This window comes from Coregonus clupeaformis, chromosome 35, assembly GCF_020615455.1.
Source record: "Coregonus clupeaformis isolate EN_2021a chromosome 35, ASM2061545v1, whole genome shotgun sequence".
NCBI lineage: Eukaryota > Metazoa > Chordata > Actinopteri > Salmoniformes > Salmonidae > Coregonus > Coregonus clupeaformis.
The window spans coordinates 12,302,029-12,317,311 of NC_059226.1; the positions used below are offsets into that span (position 1 = coordinate 12,302,029).

Genomic DNA, 15,283 nt, shown 5'->3' on the forward strand with positions numbered 1-15,283 from the left:
AATTATTGATCATAGATTTCCCTCAGACATTGACATGGCAATCTGTGGTGAATTGACTACATTCGGTAAACGTGGAAGTTTAAGCGAACGCAAAACTATTTCCAACAGCTTGAAACCTCAGACTGAACACCAAGCCAAAAATGCGACTGGAGCATCTCCACAGGCTAAAAACATACAGTGGGATCCCAAAATATTTGGACAGTAAGATTTTTGTTGTTGTTGTTTTGGCTCTGCACTCCAGCACTTTGGATTTGAAATGATACAATGACTATGAGGTTAAAGTCCGCTTTCATTTGAGGGTATATATAACAATAGAATATGTTTAGTTACAGATATCATACCCTCAAGACATGCTAACCTCCCACCATTATAATAACAGGGGAGGTTAGCATTTTTGGGAGAGTATAATATTTGTCTAACTTCCTCACTCATCATTATTCACGATTTATTCAGGACTATCTGTAACCATGGTAGCATCCACATTAATGTAGAAGTGTTTAGAAACATATTATATTCTTATTTACAAAAGAAAGGACCCCAAAATGACAATACATTATTTACCATTCATTTCTATTGGCCACAAAATAATCTGAAACACAACCAAAATAAACAACAAATGCATCCAACAAGTTTGTAGTCACAAACTTGATGTAATCATTACATGCTAGGAATATGGGCCCAAATACTAAACTTTTGACTACTTTAATAAACATAAGTGAATTTTTCCAAATTCTTTTGGTTCTCTAAAATGGGGCAACTATGTACAAAAAGTTCTGTAATTTCTAAACGGTTCACCCAATATGGATGAATATACCTTCAAATTAAAGCTGACAGTCTGCACTTTAACCTCATAGTCATTGTATCATTTAAATTCTAGGATCATGTTGATGAGGGAGGGGATTCCTTAGGCCTCTTCAGCCCTGTCCTCCGACCGACGAGACCCTGACCTCCCGTTACGCCAATCTGAGGAAGAAGATTACTTTTTCCTGTCCCTCTCCCCTGACCTATCCCGGGACAAACTGTGTGAGAAAGAGAGACAAGAAAGGAAAGAGAGACAAGAAAGGACAGAGAGAAGAGGGAGAGGAGAATGATGAGGGAGGACAGAGAAATGGAGAAGGGGCAGAGGAGAGAGAGGAAATGGGTCGTTCCACGAATAGAGTGCCTTTTAGTGGTTTTTAATCAAACAAAATGTAAAGCTGCAATATGGAACTTTTTGGGCGACTCGACCAAATTCACATAGAAATGTGAGTTATAGAGCTGTCATTCCCATTGAAAGCAAGTCGAAGAAGCGGTAGATCTGTTCTATGTGCGCTATTTCTATGCTTCCCATTTTTATGTTTCGTTTTTTCCATCTTTTACTTTTGGTTTTGTACACCTGCTTCAAACAGCTGAAAATACAATATTCGCTGTTATGGAAAATATATTTCACAGCGGTTTCGATGGTAAAATGATTCTCTACACTATACTTGCTTGTTTAGTCACAAATTGAAATTAGGCGAACTATTAGAATTTTAGCAACCAGGAAATGCCGGAGTGATTTCTGCATAGTGCCTCTTTAACAGTTGGATCGCATACATCTATGCTCTAACTAAACCATTTTTAAGCTTTTCATTATACAGAATAATCTCAAAGTGCATAAAATTAAAAAATCCCACGTCACTTAACCCAAAGATTTACCATAATTTGTAACGCCCTAGTTATTTTGTTGCTTTGGGAAAGTAAATTCTGAAGATTTGTTCTTTAATGTGATCAGTGATCAATTTACATTGTCCCTCAGGTTTAATCCTGTCACATGAACTGAACTCGTTTTAATATGGTTAAACTATACCTTAAAAAATATTTTTCTAAAGAAACATTGAACATTTAATAGTCAAATCATAGTGTAACGCCGGTGAGCTGGTTATACTCTTTCTGGTGTTTTGTGGAGGAAAAGTGAGCATGTCGAGCACGTCAACACGTCAACCCTGTAAGCTAGAAATGTTTAACAACGTGAACATTTTTGTTAAGCTTGTATTTTATTTTCCCTCCCTGTAGCACACAACAAGCTTCCATTCTCCCCGTCACAAGGGGAGTTATGGCTGATTTATGATGAAATCATCAACCCTGTAATGATCAACCCGGTCACTTTTATAGTCATGTTCCTTAATTTAACCTCTTGAGATGGGAAAACATGTTTGTTAGGAAGTTGAACATGTGCTCTTTATGACCGAATGTTAAAATTAGGTGAAATAAAGTTATTTATTTACTAAATTACACTACCCAAAGGCACTCTATTCGTGGAATGACATACAGTTCAGCGGCACCAAGTGAACTGCCTGTCAAACTTCATTTACTCTACTATATCCCAATGCAAAAATAAATGAGTTATTGAGGTAAAGGAGGGTAAGATGCAGTTGGGTACCTGAGTTTGGAGCGCCGTTCTTGCTCTAGACTGCGTTCTCGGCTGTGGCCCTTGCTGGATGGGTGGCTGCGGTGTCTCCTCCGTCTCTCCCGCTCGCTCTCCCTCTCACTGCGGTCCCTGGAGCGGGAGCGACGCTTCTCCCGGGAGGGCAAGTGGGAATGCCGCCTCCTGCACTCTCCAGAGCGAGACCTGGGGGAGGACATATCTTAGGGGATAGCACGTGAACACAAGAATGGTGGTTCGCTATGACTTGCAAGTACTCGTTTAGCAACAAACTCGCACACAACCAATTTACACTTATACAGTGGGGAAAAAAAGTATTTAGTCAGCCACCAATTGTGCAAGTTCTCCCACTTAAAAAGATGAGAGAGGCCTGTAATTTTCGTCATAGGTACACGTCAACTATGACAGACAAATTGAGAAAAAAAATTCAAAAAAATCACATTGTAGGATTTTTAATGAATTTATTTGCAAATTATGGTGGAAAATAAGTATTTGGTCACCTACAAACAAGCAAGATTTCTGGCTCTCACAAACCTGTAACTTATTCTTTAAGAGGCTCCTCTGTCCTCCACTCGTTACCTGTATTAATGGCACCTGTTTGAACTTGTTATCAGTATAAAAGACACCTGTCCACATCCTCAAACAGTCACACTCCAAACTCCACTATGGCCAAGACCAAAGAGCTGTCAAAGGACACCAGAAACAAAATTGTAGACCTGCACCAGGCTGGGAAGACTGAATCTGCAATAGGTAAGCAGCTTGGTTTGAAGAAATCAACTGTGGGAGCAATTATTAGGAAATGGAAGACATACAAGACCACTGATAATCTCCCTCGATCTGGGGCTCCACGCAAGATCTCACCCCGTGGGGTCAAAATGATCACAAGAACGGTGAGCAAAAATCCCAGAACCACACGGGGGGACCTAGTGAATGACCTGCAGAGAGCTGGGACCAAAGTAACAAAGCCAACCATCAGTAACACACTACGCCGCCAGGGACTCAAATCTTGCAGTGCGAGACGTGTCCCCCTGCTTAAGCCAGTACATGTCCAGCCCCGTCTGAAGTTTGCTAGAGTGCATTTGGATGATCCAGAAGAGGATTGGGAGAATGTCATATGGTCAGATGAAACCAAAATATAACTTTTTGGTAAAAACTCAACTCGTCGTGTTTGGAGGACAAAGAATGCTGAGTTGCATCCAAAGAACACCATACCTACTGTGAAGCATGGGGGTGGAAACATCATGCTTTGGGGCTGTTTTTTCTGCAAAGGGACCAGGACGACTGATCCGTGTAAAGGAAAGAATGAATGGGGCCATGTATCGTGAGATTTTGAGTGAAAACCTCCTTCCATCAGCAAGGGCATTGAAGATGAAACGTGGCTGGGTCTTTCAGCATGACAATGATCCCAAACACACCGCCCGGGCAACGAAGGAGTGGCTTCGTAAGAAGCATTTCAAGGTCCTGGAGTGGCCTAGCCAGTCTCCAGATCTCAACCCCATAGAAAATCTTTGGAGGGAGTGGAAAGTCCATGTTGCCCAGCGACAGCCCCAAAACATCACTGCTCTAGAGGAGATCTGCATGGAGGAATGGGCCAAAATACCAGCAACAGTGTGTGAAAACCTTGTGAAGACTTACAGAAAACGTTTGACCTTTGTCATTGCCAACAAAGGGTATATAACAAAGTATTGAGAAACTTTTGTTATTGACCAAATACTTATTTTCCACCATAATTTGCAAATAAATTCATTAAAAATCCTACAATGTGATTTTCTGGATATTTTTTCCTCATTTTGTCTGTCATAGTTGACGTGTACCTGTGATGGAAATTACAGGCCTCTCTCATCTTTTTAAGTGGGAGAACTTGCACAATTGGTGGCTGACTAAATACTTTTTTCCCCCACTGTACATACGACCTCGTGGCATACAAAACCAGTTCCTCACCTCCTCTTCTCTCGGCTCCAAGATCGCATCCTACAACAGAAAACAGTAAGCTCTATATATTTTGTCCAGTAAACTACATCTAAATGTTTGCTTCAAAATGTAAGGTACCCTGTGAACATCCAAGTCCAGCCAAACTGGGCTCCAACATTTTCTTGTGAGATTTAGTCCTGATTAACTAATGTTGGAAAGAATCAAGGGTACAGAGAAATAAATGACTTGAGTTTCAGCATCAGCTTTCATCAGAACTTGCCTCTGTGCATACAATTTTTGCATGTCCTGCTCAAATACAAATGCCAAATATTTTACTGGTTGATTTGATCAATCATTAACTGTTTCCACAACATTTACATTTACGTCATTTAGCAGACGCTCTTATCCAGAGCGACTTACAAATTGGTGCATTCACCTTATAGCCAGTGGGATAACCACTTTACAATATATATTTTTTTTCTTTCTTTGGGGTGGGGTAAGGGGGGGTAGAAGGATTGCTTTATCCTATCCCAGGTATTCCTTAAAGAGGTGGGGTTTCAAGTGTCTCCGGAAGGTGGTGAGTGACTCCGCTGTCCCGGCGTCGTGAGGGAGCTTGTTCCACCATTGGGGTGCCAGAGCAGCGAACAGTTTTGACTGATTAAGACTATAGCTAACAAGTTTGAACATTGCCAATGGCTTTGCAAAGTACATGGCCGGCTAATCCCTATCCAACCCCACTTCTTCTTCAAACTCTCTTCCTTCTCTCTCCCCTCCCTCCTCTTCAGCTCTTCCTGGTTCCTCTTCTCTTGCTTCTCCAGGACTGTTTTCTGATCAGAGGAAAGATCCACCAGACTTGCCATTAGCATGCAAAACACACAATGATTTTGCGCATACATGTTTCTAAATACATTTCAAATACCCATAGGACAGACCAGGGCTCAAATGCATGGGAGTACTTGTTTGTGTATTTCAGTATTTTCAGATACATGCCAATACTTTCCAACAAATACATTCCAATATTAATCTACTTGTATTTTAAAAGAAAAATATACAAATACTTACTTTGAAATGTATGTGAACACAATTTTAACCCAGGTCTGACACACACACACACCTTGAGCTGTTCCAGCTTCTCTCGGATTTGAATGAATCTGAGGTGAAGCTTCCCGCCACAAGTGACGGTCGTTGTCATGGAGACCCAGGTAGGCGGAGCAAACTTCACACACTTGAAGCTTCTGCTGCTGAAAACTGGAGGCAGGCATCGAGTTCCGGTACTCATCCTAAGAGAAAGAAAGAAAGATAATGAAAATGGGAGAAAGATGCATTGCATGCGTAAACCTCCAACTACAAGGTCCATCATAGGTCTACAAGAAACGTAACACTAAGTGATGGCATAAACTATGGGAACCAATGATGCTCGTGCATGACCTGACCAAGTGACGTAAACACCTTTCATCAATAATAAAACAATTATCATGCAAGTGACCTTCTTTTACTCCAAGCTGCTTTGAGTGTTATTTGGCCAGAGTAAGTACAGATGTAGGATCTTAATTTGATCACCCTATTGCAGAATAACTATAGTAAACTATAGGTTTGAAAAGGCTTCTGAAGTTTGTCATTTCCACTTTGAAATTTCAGACCTGATTTTCCCTTACAGAAAATGTATTAACCCCTATAAAAAAAAAAATCCACTATTATAATCAATTTCTAGTTTTAATCATGTTTTGAGGTTATATAGTGTTTGTTTATATTTACTTTGTTTAAAAACATTGGAGTAAAACAAGCATTTTGGGTTCTGATGGGGTATGACATTTAAACAAAACTCATGAGGCATTAATAAGTTATATTCTTCAAAAATCAATGGGTACATATAATTCATTTATAAATCCAAAAATGGTTGTAGCAACTGCTGATTGTCCCTTTGAGGCTGAACCTAGATGTTAGAAACATACTTCCCTACTCCCCCTGGTCTATAACCATTTGGGGCTCCTGAGTGGCGCAGTGGTCTAAGGCACTGCATCGCAGTGCTAACTGTGCCAGTAGAGATCCTGGTTCGAATCCAGGCTCTGTCGCAGCCGGCCGCGACCGGGAGACTCATGGGCGACGCACAATTGGTCCAGGGTAGGGGAGGGAATGGCCGGCAGGGATGTAGCTCAGTTGATAGAGCATGGCGTTTGCAACGCCAGGGTTGTGGGTTCGATTCCCACGGGGGGCCAGTATAAAAAAAAATATGTATTCACTAAGTAAGTAAGTAAGTCGCTCTGGATAAGAGCGTCTGCTAAATATGTAAATGTTTTCCCACCATCCCTTGCAGACAAAGCTTTTGATATAAGGCAACCTCCCCCACGAATGATGCAGCATTTAAAAGAAATGTCTTCAAAAATGGAAGGCAGTTAGCCTGGGTACCATCTCTAGCTAATTCACTCCCCGTACTCCATGTAATGTGCCAAAGAGACTGGCTTTTCCTGCCATCTTCAAATATGAACATTCTATCATTAATAAGCTTGAGGAGAAAAGAGGATTTGATCCCCCAATCACAATGATTATGCAAATATGGGCACTATCACTTTTTTTTCTCCACAGAAAGTTGCTATCCGGTTGCTAAGCAACCGTTTGTTTGTCCAGATGAAACCAGTCTGTCAAAAGTTGATAGCTCACATCTAAATTCTCAAAAGTAAATACATACTGCAATTCCAACCAAAAAAAGTCTTCGTTTTTTTAGCCTCAAAATAGAACTTGCCTAGCTAAGAGCTAATGTTTGGTTTTTGATTTTGTTATAAATTCAAATTATATTGTAGCGACCCGCACAGACAGCTGCGTGTTATGTGTTATGCTGTTCGTTGGTTGTGTTGTACTTACAAGTACCCAGTGTTCGCGGGGTCCGACATGCAGGGGCAGGGGGGTGGAACATCGCTAGTTTAAGACCATGTTCAGCCATTGTTATCTCTCTTTCATCTGGTCTTAACAAGAGGTGGTCACGGTTATTTTATACGGGTATCCTTGATTTATTTGGCGTGGGCTACGGCCAAACAGTAGCCTGTGTTGAGTTTGGTTAATAAACCGGGAATTCGTAAACTCAAACCGCTGTCTGGACAATTGCTCATTTATGATCTAGCCAGGTCATTACATTGGTGTCAGAAGTGATCGGATTCGGACCTTGCATCCACGAACGTGAGTGTGCTTGGCCGTTGAGCGCGTTCCTGTAAGACGTTGAGTTGTAAACTAGCGCGAAGACGCGCACTTTGAAAGGAGGGAGTTGTGAAACGACCCTGGATTTATAAATGCAGCTATCGACTCTGCCACTTGAGCATGCTTTTGGGGCACTGTCGATGGCGCGCTGGATTTCGGGCTACAATATTGAGGGTTCGAGACCTGCTCCCTGCCTGTTTCATTACAATATTTTCGAGGCTCCACATGTTGTCATTGAAAATAATGTTATTTCCAACAACCAATGAGCAACTCTGCCGTAAATCCAGTGCATATTGAACGTTGAGATTGCAGAAAGGCCAGACTCTTCGGTTCGGCAATGCCAAGGAGTGGAATGTTAGCTAGACACCGGTACTCAGACTGAGGGGGTTCGATTAATCTCCCCGCTCTATCCGACGCAAAACAAAAAGTGACGTAATTAAGCACATGAAGTAATTATTAGTTGTTGTTTCTTCTTCCCATTTAAAAGTGATTGCTTTTGATAAAGATGCTTTATCTGACTTGAATGAAAACGAGTTAGAAAATGCAAACATTTATTTTCTGGACGATACACCATGCTGCCTTGTTGACAAAATGACAGAGCCAGATTACTGTTCACTCTTTCCTCCCCGCTTTCGCCCGATGACGCGACGGGCCCGGTTCAACCAGTGTAAAATAACTTCCTCTCTAGAAGGCAGTTGGGAGGAGGCAAGATCAGGTGGGACCATTCTAGCCAATGAGAGGGCAGATACGCGTGTGACCAACAGGCACAACTCCCGATTTGAAGGGTTTTTCAAAGTTGCCTGGATGTCACATGTCCTACTTATCAGTATAACATTCCTAACAACCTAAGCACTACGAAACTTCTATTCGATCAAGTAAGCCATACGTAGCAAATAAGCCAAAATAAAAATAAATCATTTTTATTATTCGACACTCATTGAACTCCACCTGCTGAAGATGATAGAGTTTGGGCACAGTTATGCCTCTCGTTTCGCCTGTTCCTTCCTGTTGACTCGCAAATTTCACTTAATTACCATAGCTCCCGCCTTGGGCTAATCAGTGCAATTTTGTAAATGCCAGATCTCTATGGCAAGACGCATCATTCACGCAAGTTGTCAAAATCGTGCCAGTGCTGTCTGAGAAATCGCATGTGACAAGGTATGGGGGACAACTTGTTGACCTTTACAAAGATGGCACCTTTGCCTCATTTGAATCTCTCTCAAATATGTTCAATATTCCAAATTCCACAATTCTTTAGATACTTACAAGCCCGAGATTGGGCCCAAAAAATAACAAATGACTTCCCCACTGGTACCATCTCACACCATTTTTTACGATATATTCAAAACCAATCCGACTGCTAAAGAGTGTCTATCACTCCCTGCCTACAAACAACTTGGAACAGGATTTAGGAATCAAAATTTCAATTCATATTTAGGATTGTATTCTGAAAAGAATGCCTTCTATTTATATATGTACCAGGCACATTGTTACACTTTTCAAAGTGATACATAGAAGTCACTATACACATGCCAAACGAGCTAGGTTGTTGGTAACTTACATGGAGTATACAAAACATTAGGTACACCTGCTCTTTCCATGACATAGACTGACCAGGTGAATCCAGGTGAAAGCTATGATCCCTTATTGATGTCACTTGTTAAATCCACTTCAATCAATGTAGATAAAGGGGAGGAGACAGATTAAATAATTATTTTTAAGCATTGAGACAATTGAGACATGGATTGTGTGTGTGTGCCATTCAGAGGGTGAATGGGCAAGACAAAATATATAAGTGCCTTTGAACGGGGTATGGTAGTAGGTGCCAGGCGCACCGGTTTGAGTGTGTCAAGAACTGCAACGCTGCTGGGTTTTTCATGCTCAACCGTTTCCCTTGTGTATCAAGAATGGTCCACCCACCACCCAAAGGACATCCAGCCAACTTGACACAACTGTATTTTTGTATTTTAGGGATCCCCATTAGCTGCTGCCTTCCAACTGTGGGAAGCATTGGAGTCAACATGGGCCAGCATCCCTGTGGAATGCTTTTGAGTCCATGCCCCAACAAATTTAGGCTGTTTTGAGGGAAAACGTACAGTGCAACTCAACATTAGAATGGTGTTCCTAATGTTTTGTACACTCAGTGTATATTCAAATGCTCCGCTGTAAATGTTATTTGTATTTTTTAAATTGATTTTTTATTCTGTAACTTCAGCAGAACTCAAATAAATGCAGCTAGTAACTGTTTGTTAACACTGTACATTAGTTTATCAGCATGCTTACCAACATACGTACCTTTGAATGAAAGATATTCATAATAATAATAATTCACATTTCCTGTTGCTGCAGGAATACTTTCCTGCTGTAGAAAACTGGATCAAATTAAGATCTGTAGCTCCTTTATCAAGGGGTTTCAATGGGATTGGAGGCCTTGTACCTCTGCATCTCTCTTCCTGTTGCACACTTTCTCCACGTCCTGCAGGACTTTCTGGGCCTCCTCCACATTGCCATCCACGCCAAGCTGCTCCGCATTCGCCAACAACTTCTCGATATCCTTGTTCAGCTTGTGCACCTTCTCTGCCTGTACACACAAAACCTGCAGACACTGAGCATTGAGCACAATAACCTCCCAATCTCCTCATTCAGCAAACACACACACAGCTCTCGGCAGACCTCTGCGCCCACAACATCCACACCAACAGGTCAGTCTTCTCTGCAACCTCTGCACTGATCTCCTCCTGGGTCTCGAACTGCCGCTTCTTGGCCAGCTCTGTTCTCCTGTCACAGTCGGAGATAAGGGACTCCAGGTGATCCACCGCCTGAGGTAGGGAGGGACAAGCAGTTACACACGGTCTACATGAAACTCAGGGTTGAATGCAGAGATGCATGGAAGTGCATGAGCAGGACATGCAAAAAGAGTATGCCTTGATTCTTTCTAACATTAGGTTTGAAACACTACAATGCAAAACAAAAGCACTTTAAATGTGTCCTTCTGAGAAAGAAAAGTGTCACACACTAACTGAGGCTACATGGGGACATACACATGTACTGTAGAGGAAAGTAGCAAACCCATAGAGCCATACTTACATCCAGCGCAAAGAACAGGTCTCTCTCCTTGGAGGCAATGTCATAGTCTGCCCGGAGAGCAAGGTCATGGGTCCATGCGCTGAAAGGTAGATTAAATGCAAGATATCAATAGACTATTTGTATACTGCGTAGACTCAGACCACTACGTATTATAATTTTTGCCTACATGTAGAAAGCACTTTCGGCTCCAAGTATTGTATTAAAGTACAGTACATTTGGAAAGTATTCAGACCCCTTGACTTTTTTCACATTTTGTTACATTACAGCCTTATTATAAAATGTATAAAATAGTTTTTTCCCCCTCATCAATCTACACACAGTACCTCATAATGACAAAGCAAAAACATGTTTTTTGAAAATGTTGCACAAAAAAATTAAAATGAAATAATACATTTCCATAAGTATTCAGACCCTTTACTCAGTACTTTGTTGAAGCACCTTTGGCAGCGGTTACAGCCTCGAGTCTTCTTGGGTATGACGCTAAAAGCTTGGCACACTTGTATTTGGGGAGTTTCTCCCATTCTTCTCTGCAGATCCTCTCAAGCTCTGTCAGGCTGGATGGGGAGCGTCGCTGCACAGCTATTTTCAAGTCTCTCCAGAGATGTTAGATCGGGTTCAAGTCCAGGCTCAGGCTGGGCCACTCAAGGACATTCAGAGACTTGTCCCGAAGCCCCTCCTGCATTGTCTTGGCTGTGTGTTTAGGGTTGTTGTCCTGTTGGAAGGTGAACCTTCACCACAGTCTGAGGTCCTGAGCGTTCTGGAGAAGGTTTTCATCAAGGATCTCTCTGTACTTTGCTCCGTTCATCTTTCTCTCGATAGTCACTTAATCCCTGCCACTGAAAAACATCCCCACAGCATGATGCTGCCACCACCATGCTTCACCGTAGGGATGGTGCCAGGTTTCCTCCAGACGTGACGCTTGACATTCAGGCCAAAGAGTTCAATCAGGGAACAGTACACATATCAATTCAGCCAATTGCAATGCTATTTACATTTACACTTACGTCATTTAGCAGACGCTCTTATCCAGAGCGACTTACAAATTGGTGCATTCACCCTATAGCCAGTGGGATAACCACTTTTTTTTGGGGGGGGGTAGAAGGATTACTTTATCCTATCCCAGGTATTCCTTAAAGAGGTGGGGTTTCAAATGTCTCCGGAAGGTGGTGAGTGACTCCGCTGTCCTGGCGTCGTGAGGGAGCTTGTTCCACCATTGGGGTGCCAGAGCAGCGAACAGTTTCGACTGGGCTGAGCGGGAACTATGCTTCCGCAGAGGAAGGGGAGCCAGCAGGCCAGAGGTGGATGAACGCAATGCCCTCGTTTGGGTGTAGGGACTGATCAGAGCCTGAAGGTACGGAGGTGCCGTTCCCCTCACAGCTCCATAGGCAAGCACCATGGTCTTGTAACAGATGCGAGCTTCAACTGGAAGCCAGTTGAGTGTGCGGAGGAGCGGGGTAAAAAGCATAGTGGGCTGGACTCACTTCGCATGATGTTGAAGTTGAATGCATGTTTGCTAGTGATGGACATTCCGAGTATTTTCATTTGGCTCCATTCACTTAAAAGAGACTACTCATTTCGCTCCTAAACGGCACTTCATTCAAAATGCTTAACATTCGACCTAGAACCATGATGTTTAGGACCACCTAGAACCAATCTCCAATGTAAAGCCCTAAAAATAGGCTACCATTATGTCAGATCATGAAATGCAGGTTCAAATACATTTTTACCTGGCCAAATTATTAGATCACCTAATAACGCACTGCAAAAGTGAACGTGGACCAGAATGTACCCGCTCTTCCCACTAATTATTGCTTCTGCAATGAGGATTCACCCTATTAGAGAATTAACTTATCTGCAGATAATCGTTGTTTTGAGCTGAAAAAGCAGTAGTAGCAGTGTGCAAATCAGGGAGCCTAATAAACGGCTCTTTCACCGATGCGATATGGTTCCCGACGTTCACCAAAAATATCTGTACAAAAATATCTTTTTTTTTTTTTTTTTTCATTTTTCATTTATTTATTATTTTTTATTATTATTATTTTTTGGGGGGGGGGATGGATCAGCTTAATATTGCAGATAGAAGATACAATCTATCAATGTAATTGTCTGCATCACTTCCAATCCCCCATGTTTTTTTTTATTTTTTATATATATATATATATATATATATATATATATATACTCCCCTTTATTACTTTTCAACCCCACCATCCTTTCCCTACTTGGAGTAAATTAGTGAACAACAATGCCCAGGCCTCTACTTCCGGTCTATACTTACTATCTACACCTTATGGACAGAGTTAATTTTACAATAATTCTATTATATACAGTGGGGAGAACAAGTATTTGATACACTGCCGATTTTGCAGGTTTTCCTACTTACAAAGCATGTAGAGGTCTGTAATTTTTATCATAGGTACACTTCAACTGTGAGAGACGGAATCTAAAACAAAAATCCAGAAAATCACATTGTATGATTTTTAAGTAATTAATTTGCATTTTATTGCATGACATAAGTATTTGATACATCAGAAAAACAGAACTTAATATTTGGTACAGAAACCTTTGTTTGCAATTACAGAGATCATACGTTTCCTGTAGGTCTTGACCAGGTTTGCACACACTGCAGCAGGGATTTTGGCCCACTCCTCCATATAGACCTTCTCCAGATCCTTCAGGTTTCGGGGCTGTCGCTGGGCAATACGGATCATTGATGCCCCACGTGGTGAGATCTTGCATGGAGCCCCAGACCGAGGGTGATTGACCGTCATCTTGAACTTCTTCAATTTTCTAATAATTGCGCCAACAGTTGTTGCCTTCTCACCAAGCTGCTTGCCTATTGCCCTGTAGCCCATCCCAGCCTTGTGCAGGTCTACAATTTTATCCCTGATGTCCTTACACAGCTCTCTGGTCTTGGCCATTGTGGAGAGGTTGGAGTCTGTTTGATTGAGTGTGTGGACAGGTGTCTTTTATACAGGTAACGAGTTCAAACAGGTGCAGTTAATACAGGTAATGAGTGGAGAACAGGAGGGCTTCTTAAAGAAAAACTAACAGGTCTGTGAGAGACGGAATTCTTCCTGGTTGGTAGGTGATCAAATACTTATGTCATGCAATAAAATGCAAATTAATTACTTAAAAATAATATAATGTGATTTTCTGGATTTTTTGATTCCGTCTCTCACAGTTGAAGTGTACCTATGATAAAAATTACAGACCTCTACATGCTTTGTAAGTAGGAAAACCTGCAAAATCGGCAGTGTATCAAATACTTGTTCTCCCCACTGTATCTAGAAGTAGAAGGCATTATAATGTTAACTAGCTAATGTGGCCCATGAAAATAAGTTAGGCGAGCTAGCAAGCATTTTAGCCAGGTAGCCTAAGACAACAAAAAATAAAAAAGTGTACTGTATGACAGTGATAGACCGTTTGGACAGCCACGTCATATTTAGCTTATGTTGATTGGACTAAATTGTTTTTGGTATATTTTAGTTGTCACTGTATTAGACTAAGCATAGGTGATTTGATGATGTTGTAGTTGAAATGGTGCTGGAATAGTGGAGGTAGCTACTGTTTTCTTTGTGACTTGCGGTAACTCTCCGTGGTTCTAAATCAATAGTTGTTTAGTGGTCCGAAAATGTCTGAAACATTAACTTGCTTGACCATGCTGTAGGTCATGTAAATGTTTGTTACATACAATATGCTTTGTTGACTTCCATAAGACAGAGGTTGCTCTCCGGTTTTGTGATGAAACAAAAATCCTGAAAATCACATTGTATGATTTTTAAGTAATTAATTTGCATTTTATTGCATGACATAAGTATTTGATACATCAGAAAAGCAGAACTTAATATTTGGTACAGAAACCTTTGTTTGCAATTACAGAGATCATACGTTTCCTGTAGGTCTTGACCAGGTTTGCACACACTGCAGCAGGGATTTTGGCCCACTCCTCCATACAGACCTTCTCCAGATCCTTCAGGTTTCGGGGCTGTCGCTGGGCAATACGGACTTTCAGCTCCCTCCAAAGATTTTCTATTGGGTTCAGGTCTGGAGACTGGCTAGGCCACTCCAGGACCTTGAGATGCTTCTTACGGAGCCACTCCTTAGTTGCCCTGGCTGTATGTTTCAGGTCGTTGTCATGCTGGAAGACCCAGCCACGACCCATCTTCAATGCTCTTACTGAGGGAAGGAGGTTGTTGGCCAAGATCTCGTGATACATGGCCCCATCCATCCTCCCCTCAATACGGTGCAGTCGTCCTGTCCCCTTTGCAGAAAAGCATCCCCAAAGAATGATGTTTCCACCTCCATGCTTCACGTTTGGGATGGTGTTCTTGGGGTTGTACTCATCCTTCTTCTTCCTCCAAACACGGCGAGTGGAGTTTAGACCAAAAAGCTATATTTTTGTCTCATCAGACCACATGACCTTCTCCCATTCCTCCTCTGGATCATCCAGATGGACATTGGCAAACTTCAGATGGGCCTGGACATGCGCTGGCTTGAGCAGGAGGACCTTGCATGCGCTGCAGGATTTTAATCCATGACGGCGTAGTGTGTTACTAATGGTTTTCTTTGAGACTGTGGTCCCAGCTCTCTTCAGGTCATTGACCAGGTCCTGCCGTGTAGTTCTGGGCTGATCCCTCACCTTCCTCATGATCATTGATGCCCCACGAGGTGAGATCTTGCATGGAGCCC

General features: G+C 41.9%; 1 pseudogene; it reads right to left on the reverse strand.

Moving 5' to 3' along the window:
• Positions 1-635: 635 nt before the first annotated feature.
• Positions 636-11,600, reverse strand: LOC121550772 (annotated as a pseudogene).
• Between the last annotated feature and the right edge of the window lie 3,683 nt (positions 11,601-15,283).